We start from the raw sequence: 13,663 nt of genomic DNA, 5'->3' as shown, positions 1-13,663 counted from the left end.
CAAAGGGTTGCAGGAGAGACAGTTCAGGCATGTATGCCCCCAGCTCCCTCCCAGGGCTTGCATTCCTGGCAGAAGCCCGTCTCCTATAGCTCCAGCTCTCCCCAGATTCCAGCCACTGTCCCCTCTCCTCCCCTCTCCTCTCCAGGCTGCAGGTGATACAGCTTTTAGCTCTTGCTCACCCCCAGTGCTTCACCGAGTCTTGTGGGTTTTTCTAAATAGCTCCGCCATTAAATGTTATTCAATTGCTCTTCCGGGAGTGCCATGCGATTGCAGGCAGGCCCCTAACCACTGTACACCCCAAAGCCTGCTGCTCCTAAGGTTTCAGCCCGTCCATCCACCTGCCAGCCCCTGAAATCCTAACTCATTTCCCTCCTTCTTTCCTCTGTTCCTCACTCTACAGATTCAAAGCTCCCAATCTTTTCCCCTGTCTTCAGTGTTCATCTGGGTCATTCCAATTAACGTAGGTGAAAGTAACACACCCTAAGGCAATGTTTCTTGACCTTAACAACTACAACTACAACAAAATCCCCTCAAACAAACAGGATTTTCAGGCTCTCTTTTAAAGTGAATTTCACCCTAGGTAAATGTAAGCAAATCAAAGCAGTGTGTCAAAGGGCAGCTTTGTGAACTAGGCCCTTCCACTCATTTTAATATGCCTTCCCACCTCCTGGGAATCTCTAAAATATGGATGAGATTTAACCTTAATAAGGGTCGTATGAATTTTTTTAAAGATTTTTAAAAATAAATTCTAAATGAACCTGTAAAAATTAGAATAAAAGAAGTCTTGGGATATTTTCTCTGGAATCTACTCCCTGGGGTGGCTTTTGGTGCTCTATAATTAACTGTAGCTAGCATAAAATATTAAATCCAGGAGATCTGCAGTGGATTTATTGAGTAAGAAAGATGCCAAACCAAGTTTGGAACTCCTGTCCATATTCTAGACATGGGAGTCTTTGTCTGGTCTGATAGATCCAATGGAGAAAGAGAAAAAGAAGGAAGAATAGAGAAACTCCATTTCCAGAACTATTGAGGAGGTTAGATAACATAGAAACCTTCCTGCTACAAACTCCTTTAAGTGCTAGATAAAATGCAACAAACATCCTTTTAAATGTGTAGCGGAGCTCCTGAGAAAGCAAGAGAAATCTCCAAAGGCCCAGAGGAAAGATGGAACTGAAAATGAGAGAGAAAGGGCCAAGGCTGCTGCTGCAGTAGCTTGGATGGGGGTATCTGCCCCCACGTAGGTAATCGGGGCACTTGGGATCTTATGGCCACAAGGGGACAGTAGAGTAGGCAGAGAGTTGGAACTGACAGCCCTGCCAGTAGCTACAACCTTGAAGGGTTATGTCCTTGGGGAAGGAAAGAACTAGAAAATACCCACCCACCAGCACAGGGAGATGACAGGAAGCATGTAGGTTTCAGTCCAGACTCTGGGTGGGGATAAAAAGAGTCAGAACTGATCATTTCTCACCAAGGCTTATCTCACCAGGGAGTCTGGAGCTCCAGTGTGTGTATTCTACTTCTGTGATTTGCAAATCTTTAAGCTAAGACATTAACATAGAATGTGGTTCTAGGCCAGTGATACACCTAAGACTCCCGTAGAAGTGCATGCAAACACACACACACACACACACACACACACACACACACACACACACTTCCCCAAAACACATCTCTGAAAAATATACTTTCAACTCAGGTTGCACAGGGGCTCTCTTGGTAAAAGCCTGCTGAAGATGAAATTACAATAGAAAATTCAAGATTCACACTAAGTCCCAAGCGGAATAAATAAAAATTAAATCCACACCTTGACATGTTGTAGGAAATTTCAAAACACCAAAGAGTCTGAGAGAGAGAGAACAGCTTACCTACAAAAGAACAACACTTAGGCTGGTAGCAAAAGCAACAATAGAAACTAGAAACTAATGGAATCATATCTTCAAAGTGCAGAGAGAAAAATAACTGCCAACCTGGTTTACCTATCATGGTAGAGAAACAGTGAAATACAGACATTTCCAGGCATAAGAGAGAGCCCCCCACCAAGGAGCTTTACTGAAGGGACTAGTAAAAAGTATGGTTAGAAGGACACAACTCAGAAAGAGAGAGTAGCACTCAAAAAGCAATGGTGGGGCTTCCCTGGTGGTGCCGTGGTTAAGAATCAGCCTGCCAATGCAGGGGACACGGGTTTGAGCCCTGGTCCGGGAAGATCCCACATGCCGCGGAGCAACTAAGCCCGTGCGCCACAACTACTGAGCCTGAGCTCTAGAGCCTGCAAGCCACAACTACTGCACCCACGTGCCACAACCACTGAAGCCCGCGTGCCTAGAGCCTGTGCTCTGCAACAAGAGAAGCCACGACAATGAAAAGCCCGCGCACTGCAATGAAGAGTAGCCCCCGCTCGCCGCAACTAGAGAATGCCCACAGGCAGCAATGAAGACCCAACGCAGCCAAAAGTAAATAAATAAATACATTAAAAAAAAAAAAAAGCAATGGTGAACGGAGAAATCAGTAAACATAGGGGAAAATCCAAACAAGTATATAAAATAAGAACAATAATAGCAACTATTTGGGGAGTATAAAAATATAAAATAAGATATATTTATATCTTATATATAAAATAAGAGCGTATAAAATAAGAACAATAATAGCAACTATTTGGGGAGTATAAAAAAGTGAGACTAAAACATTGGGCAATATGTAAGCCGAGGGCAGAACGATCAGGGTGAAGTCACTCTACCGTCCTTATCTGCTTTAGGAGAGGGAGAAAGATGTGGCAGTGTTTATGGACTTAGACTTTGCCAAATTCCATATGCTTAATTAAAAATTTAAGAGTAACCAGGAAAATAATAGAAATTGAACAAATGATTCTTAAATCAGAAGAGAAGAAAATGGATGGTGGTCTCAGAGAGGAGACAGGCAATTCCACCAGAGCAGATATGGAAGGAATTTCCCACCCACATTGGCCAGTGCTCATGGAGAAATCCAGGCCCAAGACAAGAGAAAACCTGTTCTTTGATGAGAATGTATCCAGAGTGGGTCTACAAAGAGACCAAGGTCAGTGGAATTCAGGGAATCTGAGAAGCTCAGGGGTTAAGGGTGGGGTAAATGGATATTTAGTGAGCAGGTTGTCCAGGAAAGTTGTTTCTCTAAGCTGTTTACATACTTAACGCTTGAATTTTATGTGTTCTATACTGTTTTCTATCGATTAAACTTTAAAAAATAGCATTTATTTCTGATTTTTTTTTTTTTTTATGTCTGTGTTGGGTCTTCGTTTCTGTGCGAGGGCTTTCTCTAGTTGTGGCAAGCGGGGGCCCCTCTTCAACGCGGTGCGCGGGCCTCTCACTATCGCGGCCTCTCTTGTTGCGGAGCACGGGCTCCAGACGCGCAGGCTCAGTAATTGTGGCTCACGGGCCCAGTTGCTCCGCGGCATGTGGGATCTTCCCAGACCAGGGCTCGAACCCGTGTCCCCTGCATTGGCAGGCAGATTCTCAATCACTGCACCACCAGGGAAGCCCCTTATTTCTGATTTTAAAACAATATATGTTCAAATTTCAGAAAGTGCCAAGAATTCAATTTCTTAATGCAATTATATGGTTAGTGCATCCCTACTACATTTCAGGTGCTATAAATACCAACTCAGCTAGAGGTCCTTGAAAACCTCCCCCTTTTGGAACTTTGTATTCAGAGGTGCTGTGAGAGGAGATTCCTGCCGAAAGTCACAGTATCTCTGAAGATCCATTCCTCTCTCTTCCACTGTGAGTGGAAATGCAGAAAAAAACAGGGTATTTACTCAGCAAAAGAGGCTGGAGCCATCTCCTAAAACCCAAGTATTTGGAACAAGAAATCAAATTCACAAATGCAGAGAGCCCTTTCCATGTTCAAATTGCCCAAGGAAGGCTAAGTAAAAACATGACCTTATTCACACAGTCTTTTATAAGTGTGTGTTTTGTTAAATATACCAGTATCATGCTTGATTTTCCCCCCTTATTACTGTTGAACAACAGTTATATGCTAGGTCATTTGTGGTCCATTTATCCCTTGATTTGTTCATTTTTCCTATTGGACATTTTGCTACCCATGGGAGTGATTAGCAATGACATTATTTGCTGAATTAAACATCAAGACATATTACATAAAACCCAGATATCCAAAATCGCTTAAAAATGTTTGAAGATCCCATACCCCACATCCCCAGATGTCAACAGCTGCCGCCTGCAGATGGAACACACACTCCCAGGTGGTCCCTCTCCACATTTCCCCTTCTTCTTATACCAGGCCACCCTCATTTACTGTGTCCTCTGCCTGGCCCCTGTAGGCCTCTGACATTGACACGACTCTAATCTTTTATTTCCTGTCCTGACTTAAACTGCCTAAAATAACTCCTCAACAACCCAATACTTATGGTAAAAGTCTTATTTAAATCCACACAAGTCATAAAATGTCAAAAATCTAAAATCCTCTACTATGGGTAACATTTCATTTTCACCTAGTTACCAAGGTTACACTATCAAATATTTTTATCCTCAATATTAACAATCAATCCAGGAATTATACAAGTTGTCAGTTTGCAATTATCCTAACATCTCTTTCTAGATATTCCTGCCTCTGTTTCCTATTAGTGAAAAAAATCCCTCCTAACCACGTCCTGCCTCAAACCACATAATGTCACAAGACAGCATCTGAAATTATAATTGTTTCAATATCCTTAATCTTCAGCAACTTCAATAACTCTCCAAAATATAATGTAATAAGGGAATTAACTTTTATATCTTTTGGTCAGTTTGCTTTGAACCACGAAGGAGAGCTCTTTCTGGGCTTTTGGTTCTGATGTATTTCAGAAAGTTAGTTAGTCACATAGTTAGTTTTAAAATTCTTAACACTACAACTCTGTAATTTTCTTATACAATTATCTACTTACAACAGGTTTCATGCAAAAAGACATGTAACCAGTATCTAGTTTTATACTGCTGGCCTATTTGTTTTAGTCAGAGTTTGGCAGACTTTGTAGAACAAAATGAAACCTCACCCTAAAACTTTTAACACCTAAATAGTCAAAATACACTAGATTTTTGCTCTGCCAAAAATCTCCGTGCTAATGTACTAATGCAATTGAGCTGTGGGAAAGAATATACGCAACTTTTTCTCAAAGGGATTCAGAAGTGATTTAAAATTAATCTCTCATCAATGATTAGAAAAGAATCTCTCAAGAAGAATTCCTCAAAAGCACATGGAAATTTTTCATGACCCTCTGCAGGGTATAAAACAGTATTTAAAAAGTCATTGAGTATAACTGGAATTTACTTTTGAGCAGGCTGTTACCTACAATCTAGAAAACTGTATTTCCAAGTTAGTGATGACAAATTTCAAAGGCCTTTTCCTATTGCCTCAAAATTCTTACTTTGCTCTTCTCTCTCAATTTTTATTTCTACCTTCTTCAACTTCCCCTTATCTTTTCTTTTCTCAACTTTCTCTCTAAAAAATGTGTAGGTCCTCTCAGACCATCCGGTTCCTTCTCATTGTACGAGAGGACAATACAATGACAAAATAGCATATCGGTTATTCACCAAAATGTTGGGGGAAATGTTCTGCTATATTACAAAACACAACTTTACTTTAGGAAACTACTTATAATTAATACATCTTTTTGTCATTCATAAAATTGTATATATTTTTGTCAGTTTGTAAAGTGGCAGTTAAAATGAAAATTAGAAAGGAGATCTAAAAGGCAGCTGGTAGTGGGCATGAAATTAGCATCAGCAATCACTAACAGGCACTTTATTTTTTTTGGCACTAACTCTGGTTTATCACTGGACTTACCACTCCCTGTTACTTACACCAGCCCATGTCACTCCCTTTCTCATGATTTTCTTATTTAGGTTACCTGCCTCACCCCAAAAGCATTTCAGTTTGCAGCCTCAGAAACACTAAAAACCTGAAATGCTGAAGGCAGGAATGTAATTCAAGGACTGTGCAGTGGGGAAATTACTTCAGGTCCTATCCAACTTGGAAACTGAAAATTCTGGTGAAAATGCATAGCATCCAATGAAACTATCTCACATGTACAACATAGGGAGCTGAAGATGGAGAAGCACAGGAAAGGAAAGCACCCCCCAAACCCCCCGCCCCAGGATAACAGGCATTATTCTGCAGAGAGCTTATAGTGAAAGACAGCACTGCACACACCTAGTATAACCAGTAACAACAGGAGCCTAGAACTTTAGGAAAGCAGTTGATGATTCACTGGTTTACAGGAGAAACTCTCTTATCAGAGGCAATCAGGATTGATAATTTGTCTGTTAATAAAAAATTTGCTTAGAGCATGGAATCTTTAAAAAATGACAGGGCTTCCCTGGTGGCGCAGTGGGCTTCCCTGGTGGCGCAGTGGTTGAGCGTCTGCCTGCCAATGCAGGGGACACGGGTTCGAGCCCTGGTCTGGGAAGATCCCACATGCCACGGAGCGACTAAGCCCGTGAGCCACAATTGCTGAGCCTGCGCGTCTGGAGCCTGTGCTCTGCAGCAAGAGAGGCCGCGACAGTGAGAGGCACGCGCACCGCGATGAAGAGTGGTCCCCACTTGCCGCAACTAGAGAAAGCCCTCGCACAGAAAAAACGAAGACCCAACACAGCCATAAATAAATAAATAAATAAACATTTTAAAAAAAAAAATGACATAGATACCTTATCCATTTTGTTTTAACTTAAAACATATAAACACCAGTCTTTCAAATGCAGGGGCAAATTTATACGGCTAACTTAAAACTCCATATACTTAACATCACTCCTTAAATGTAGAGCTAAGTTCTTTTCGTTTAGTATAGATCAATGGATTTCTGAGTTGTCTTTCCTACGTAAGCCATGCCCATCATGTATTGCCCTCAATTTCTAGTTTGGGCGCTGTTAAAGTGGAGTGAAGCCTCTAGGGCATTTGTGAAGCAGATGGCATGTATTTTTCTGCAGATTTTTACAATCTTCTTTCCAATCTTTTACAATTGTCGTGGTCACATCACATTCAAAAACAGCTTTTTTTCAGCAACTCATCTTACCCATTTTTTTCAAAGTAATAAATTTAGTTTTCAATAGTGTATTCATTTCCTAGTGCGGCTGTAACAAATTATCACCACCTGAGTTGCTTAACACAAGACCCATTAACTATCTCAGATGTCTTTGGTCAGAGTTCAGTAAGCTCTGCGTAGGGTCCCACAAGGCTGAAATCGAGGTGTTGGCAAGAGCTTCGTTCCTGACTGGAGGCTTTTACGGGAGAATCACTTCCAGAATCATTTGGGTTATTGGCAGAATTTATTCCTGTGAGGTTGTAGGACTGACGTCCCTGTTTCCTGGTGGTCCTTTGGCCAGGATCATTCTCATCTTCTAAAGGCTGCCCACATTCCTCAGCTCTTGACGTCTTTCCTCAGTCTTCAATGCCAGCAATGGCGGGGGAGTTCTCACACTTCTGATCTTTCTGCTCTCCCCTTATACCTGACTCTTCTGCTTTTAAGGGTTCATGTGATTATTTTGAACCTATCTGGAAAATCCAGGATAATCTCCCTATTTTAAGGTCAGCTGATTAATCATTTTAATTCCATCTCTGAAGTCCCTATAAAACAGTACCTAGATTAGTGTTTGAATAACCAGGGGATGAGAATCTTGGGGGAAATCTTTAGAATTCTGCCTATTCTAAACAGAATCAACAGTTCTTCTGCTTCACACTCATATTTCGCCAAATTAAGAAATATTTGATTAAATATTTAAAATAACAAGCACAAATGGCAAAAAGCAATTTGGGGACAAAAAAACAATGAAATAACTCAATTTGTGGGAATGGAAGTATGTGATTATACCAGAGAGTAGCCTACTAGCCATAAGCGTGCAGTATACCATAAACATTTGTCAGTAAGTTTTCCTGAGAGATGGTGAGTATTGGTCAGTTAAATGTAAGTTGGTTAGAAGAGTTCTACTGTAATAAATGAAAAGAGAAAAGCCATGTGATCATTTTGATAGACACTGATTGGAAGCTCTGAATGGTTGGGGAGTGTTCTGATGGCATTTTCTGAAGAGTAATTGGATGGGGTCCCAGCCGCTTTTTGGCAACCCTCTCAGATTAAAGTGCCTGAAATTTCTTCTTTGTGGCTGATCACTTTCTCTGGAGGGTAATCTTCCAGAACTGTCTGAGGTGGAGCTGGTAATAGGAAAAAGCCCAACATCCAGTGCTATGAGAGCCAAGCTTGGGAATGGGGCCAGTGGTTCAGAATGTAGACTTTTACATTTTTTCTGCCACTGTTTGCAGCCTGTACTTCATCCTGTGTCCTCATGCCAGTTTCTTGAGTTCTGATGGTTCATATTGTGTGTCCTGCCTGAAAGTACCTCTCTCCTCTCTGCTGGGTCTTACACTCCACCATATGCTTTACAGCTTTGAAATTTTTCTTTTCTCTTCTCTCTGTTTCTGCAACATCTGGAACATATGTCCCCTTACTTGACACTTAGTGCACTTTTCAAAATGTCTACACATGATTTGGACATTTTACCAATTTTATCAGGAATGTAACTTGACACTTCCTTCACATCATATTATTAAAACTATTGTACTGGGGACTTCCCTGGTGGTGCAGTGATTAAGAATCCGCCTGCCAATGCAGAGGACATGGGTTCAAGCCCTGGTCCAGGAAGATCCCACATGCTGTGGAGCAACTAAGCCTGTGAGCCACAACTACTGAGCCTGTGCTCTAGAGCCTGCGAGCTACAACTACTGAGCCTGCGTGTCACAACTACGGAAGCCCGCACACCCTAGAGCCTGTGCTCTGCAACAAGAGAAGCCACTGCAATGAGAAGCCCGAGCACCACAACGAAGAGTAGCCCTCGCTCGCCACAACTAGAGAGAGCCCGTGCGCAGCATTGAAGACCCAACACAGCCAAAAATAAATAAATAATATTAAAAAAATATATATCGTACTTAGTTTGGGGACTGTAAATACAAATTTTTTTCCTACATAAACATCAGCCCCCAAAAGTCTTTCATCGTTATGTACTTATGTATTATGACACTTGGATATTAAAAATCAAGAAGCATTTTATTGATAAAACATTGACTAGAGAGGCATTTTGTAGGACATACTTGCTTCATGAGAAGAAAATTTCTTCCACTCAAAGGAAAGCAGGAAAAAAGAAAGAAGAAAAGACGAAAGTAGAAATGCCATGTAAGAAACAAATCCTAATATAATATTAAGTAAAATACATGTAAATGGTAAAGTTACTGTATTAGAGTTCGACAGGGAAACAGAACAAAAAGGATAGATAGATAAACTATCTCTGTATAGAGACTAGAGAGAGATGTTAGATAGATTGATTGTAAGGACTTGGCTCACATGATTATGGAGGCTGACAAGTCCCTAGATCTGCAGCCAGCCATCTAGAGACCCAGGAGAGCCGCAACTAGAGAAAGCCCGCGAGCAGCAGCGAAGACCCAACACAGCCAAAAATAATAAAAATAAATAAATAAATAAAACAGAAAGGCATAGAAAAGTTAGAAATAGAGGGATAGAAAAAGATATACCAGGCAAAAATTAAAAATTAAAAGAAAGCTGAGGTAGCAATCTTAATACCTGAAAAACTAAAATTCAAGTAAAAAGTAGAATTAAAGTTAGTGAGGGATAATACATACTAATAAATACAAAATGATATAACCATGTACACATAAGCACTTAATAAAACAGTCTCAAATATATATTAAATCACAACTGACAGAAATAGATACATTAATTATAGTTGGAGATTTTAACTGACAGATCAAGCAGATAAAAAATAATAGAGATGTGGGAATTTCTGAAAATATAATTAATAAGCTTGAGCTGACCGAAAAAAGTAGGAGAATGAGATATTTAGCACAATATCATTTGTATAAATTAAAATAAAGTTAAATAAGTTCACAGAGAATAATGATACATTATTTTACTGGGATACATACAAATAGAAGGATATACATCATCCCATACAGTAAAATGGTTGCCCGGTGGAAGGAGAGGGAGAGAAGTGAGGAATGGGGATAAATACATTTAAGAAAACAAGACAGAGGGTTTACATGAACCAATAGTGACAGAAATATTAGCTCAGGTCTTTAAAAAATTATGACAACACCCCCATACCCATAACTCTTCTTACCCCGCCCAAAGGAAACAGCCCTATATATGAAGTCCCAAACAGTTAAAAATGAGTTGAGGTTTCTGTTTCAAAATAGTGAACAATGATGAGAATTTCTAAAAATTTTTCGAGACAAAAACCAGGAAATGGGGTGGTAACTGATGAAGCAGAGTGTAGGAAACTGTTTCTTGACATTCCTAAGAAGTGGCCTGCAATGAGGAGGGAGCTGATTTGCCTACAGAAACTCAGAGAGGTTCAGGACTCAAAGACTCAACAAAGGCAGGTAGTACAGAGGGCAGAAATGAAGTGTGGCAGAAAACAGGAGTCTGTCTTTGGAAGAGTCACCTTACCTGCCCTTGGTCACAGGCTGCCTACTGTTTACTCCCAAGGTTAAAGTAAATAGGGAGGGACTTCTCTAAGGAAATTGACCAACCTGCCAGGAGACAACAAGATAACAATGCAGGAGCCCTGCATTTTAATGTCCCCAAGCAAATTGGCTGATCTCCAACTGCTCACCTGAAAACAAAGCCTGTCATTCAACAAGCCCATCCATATAGCCAAGCTCCCAAGGAACAGGCTTTACTATTGCCTCATTTTTAAATATAAATGAGCAACCAAGAATCACTAGACACTGGAGAAAAGACTGTAACAAGAAAAAAGAAGGACCAAATTAAACAGAGAAATCAATCCTACAAGAGACAAATAATTCAGAGAATCGTGGACAACTTAAAAAAATACCCTTTCGGGCTTCCCTGGTGGCACAGCAGTTGGGAGTCCGCCTGCCAATGCAGGGGACGGGGGTTCGAGCCCTGGTCTGGGAGGATCCCACGTGCCACCGAGCAGCTAGGCCTGTGCGCCGCAGCTGCTGAGCCAGCGGTCTGGAGCCCGCGTGCCTGGGGCCCATGCTCCACTGCAGGAGGGGTCATCACAATGAGAAGCCCACGCACCGCAACGAAGAGTAGCCCCCGCCCGCTGCAACTAGAGAAAGCCTGTGTGCAGCAACAGGGACCCAACGCAGCCAAAAATAAATAAATAAACATTTTAAAAAATACCCTTTTGTATATTCAGAAATATCTGAAAAATTAAAATTCCACCTCTAAAACAAAAAAAGGATGTTGTAAATATGGTAGAATTACAGAATAAGAAAGAAGTCTTGGAAATTTAAAATGATTGTCAAATTTTAAAAATTCAACAGAAGGAAGATAAAGTTGAAGAAATCTCCCAGAAAGCATAACAAATAAACAGAGAGGTGGAAAATACGAGAGTAATGAGGCCTTACATTAAACTAATGTAATTAATTAGAATTACAGAAAAAGAGAACAGAAACAAAGGAGTAGAAATGAAGAAATTATGAGAAAAAAATTGATTTTTCCTTATTTCTTATACAAGTGGACAATCTAAGTTTGCAACTAATGACTGTAATTTCAACATGAATGTTGGTTAATATTTTTCTTTATATTAATGAGTAAGACAAAAGTGAAATAATGAAGACGTATGTCTGAACTTATTTGTCAATGATGTGAGCAACTTCGCTGAACTGGATAATAGTTTTCAAATATTGAAAGACTATTTCCTCATTTTTCTGTTCTATTTACAATGTAATGGCTACAGACGTGATGTACTTTTAAGTTCAATCTGAATTATTAATATTTTCTCCATTACTTTCCTAAGTCTAGAAAAATCAATAAAACTCAAGCCCTGACTTCTAACGTTTGTCCACTTCTGTGGTGCAAATGAAATCAGCCACCATGGCCCATTTCAGACTACCAACATGATGTCACTGAATGCAGAATTGGGGAGAGACATGTAGTTATATATATATATATATATATATAAAATATATATCTGTATATGTTATATATTTCCGTCACACAGATACAATGTGCATAAATAACCTCAAGAGCATGGATAACAGTTAAATATAGTAAAATAATTAGGAAGTTTTGAGTATCCTTTTTATATAATTTATTTAATCTTAAGTTTCTATAATGTAATTTTTATTGATGGCTGTGTTTAACAACTAGGTCACAAATTCCTGGAAATAAGAACTCAGCTCTCAGAGATGATTTGCACAGACTCCAGCACACGGCTGGAACACACCCACACAACCAGTCCCAGGGGCAAAAGACCTTACTAATACACAAAAAGGCCTCTCCTGCCCTTTCTGGGCACTGCCACCCTTAAGGGTAACCACTATTCTGACTTCACAGGGTGTAATTTTGAGGCAAAGAATTTTATTTGGCTAAGTTCTAAAAACGATTTGAATGTTTTTCAGTGTTTCTAAGTGCTATAGCAACAAACAAAAGACAACCATAACAATCAATGAACATTTAAAATCCATTTAAAATTGTATTTTAATTGTGTTTTTTATTGCCTTTAATTATGTTTCACAGAATACCTTGCTTCTTTTTCTATTTCGCATCTTTTTAAAAAGTTTGTTTTATACACAACCCAATCAAAAAAGGGCAGAAGACCTAAATAGACATTTCTCCAAAGAAGACATACAGATGGCCAATAGATATGTAAAGAAATGCTCAATATTGCTAATTATTAGAGAAATGCAAATCAAAACTAAAATGAGCTACCACTTCACACTGGTCAGAATGGCCATCATTAAAAAGGCTACAAAGAGCAAATGCTGGAAGAGGGTGTAGAGAAAAGGGAACCCTACTACACTGTTGGTGGGAATGTAAGTTGGTGTAGCCACTATGGAAAACAGTATGGAGGTTCCTCAGAAAACTAAAAATAGAGTTGCCATATGATCCAGCAATCCCACTCCTGGGCATATATCCAGACAAAACTATAATTCAGAAAGATACACGCACCCCTATGTTCATAGCAGCTCTATTCACAACAGCCAAGACATGGAAGCAACCTAAATATCCATTAACAGATAAATGGGCAAAGAAGATGTGGTACATGTATACAATGGAATATTACTCATCCATAAAAAAGAACGAACTAATGCCATTTGCAGCAACATGGATGGAACTAGAGATGATCATACTAAGTGAAGTAAGTCAGAAAGAGAAAGACAAATACCATACGGTATCACTTATATCTAGAATCTAAAGTATGGCACAAGTGAACCTATCTACAAAACATAAACAGACTCACAGACATAGAGAACAGACTTGTGGTTGCCAAGGGGGCAGGGGGTGGGGAAAGGAGGGACTGAGAATTTGGGGTGAGTAGATGCAAACTATTACATATAGAATGGATAAACAACAAGGTCCTACTGTATAGCACAGGGAACTATATTCAATATCCTGGGATAAATCATAATGAAAAAGAATATTAAAAAAAGTATATATGTGTATAACTGAGTCACTTTGTTGTACAGCAGAAATTAACATAACATTGTAAATCAACTATACTTCAATAAAAAATAAATTAAAATAAATAAATAAAATAAAATTAGCATAAAGTGTAAAAAAAAATAAAGTTTGTGTTATTCATCTTTGTTTTCCAACATGAATCCTCAGTCTATATTTGAGATATCTGCTTTTCACTTTGGTCATGTACATCAGCTATTG

The 13,663-nt window shown here is 39.5% G+C and overlaps 1 pseudogene; it reads left to right on the top strand.

Moving 5' to 3' along the window:
* Positions 1-2,858: 2,858 nt before the first annotated feature.
* Positions 2,859-13,663, top strand: part of LOC118883330 — a 48,333-nt pseudogene continuing 37,528 nt past the window's right edge.

The sequence above is a fragment of the Balaenoptera musculus genome, chromosome 17 (assembly GCF_009873245.2).
Source record: "Balaenoptera musculus isolate JJ_BM4_2016_0621 chromosome 17, mBalMus1.pri.v3, whole genome shotgun sequence".
Taxonomy (NCBI): domain Eukaryota; kingdom Metazoa; phylum Chordata; class Mammalia; order Artiodactyla; family Balaenopteridae; genus Balaenoptera; species Balaenoptera musculus.
The sequence above is the reverse complement of the archived record's forward strand: the minus strand, read 5'-3'. Positions and strand labels throughout refer to the sequence as shown.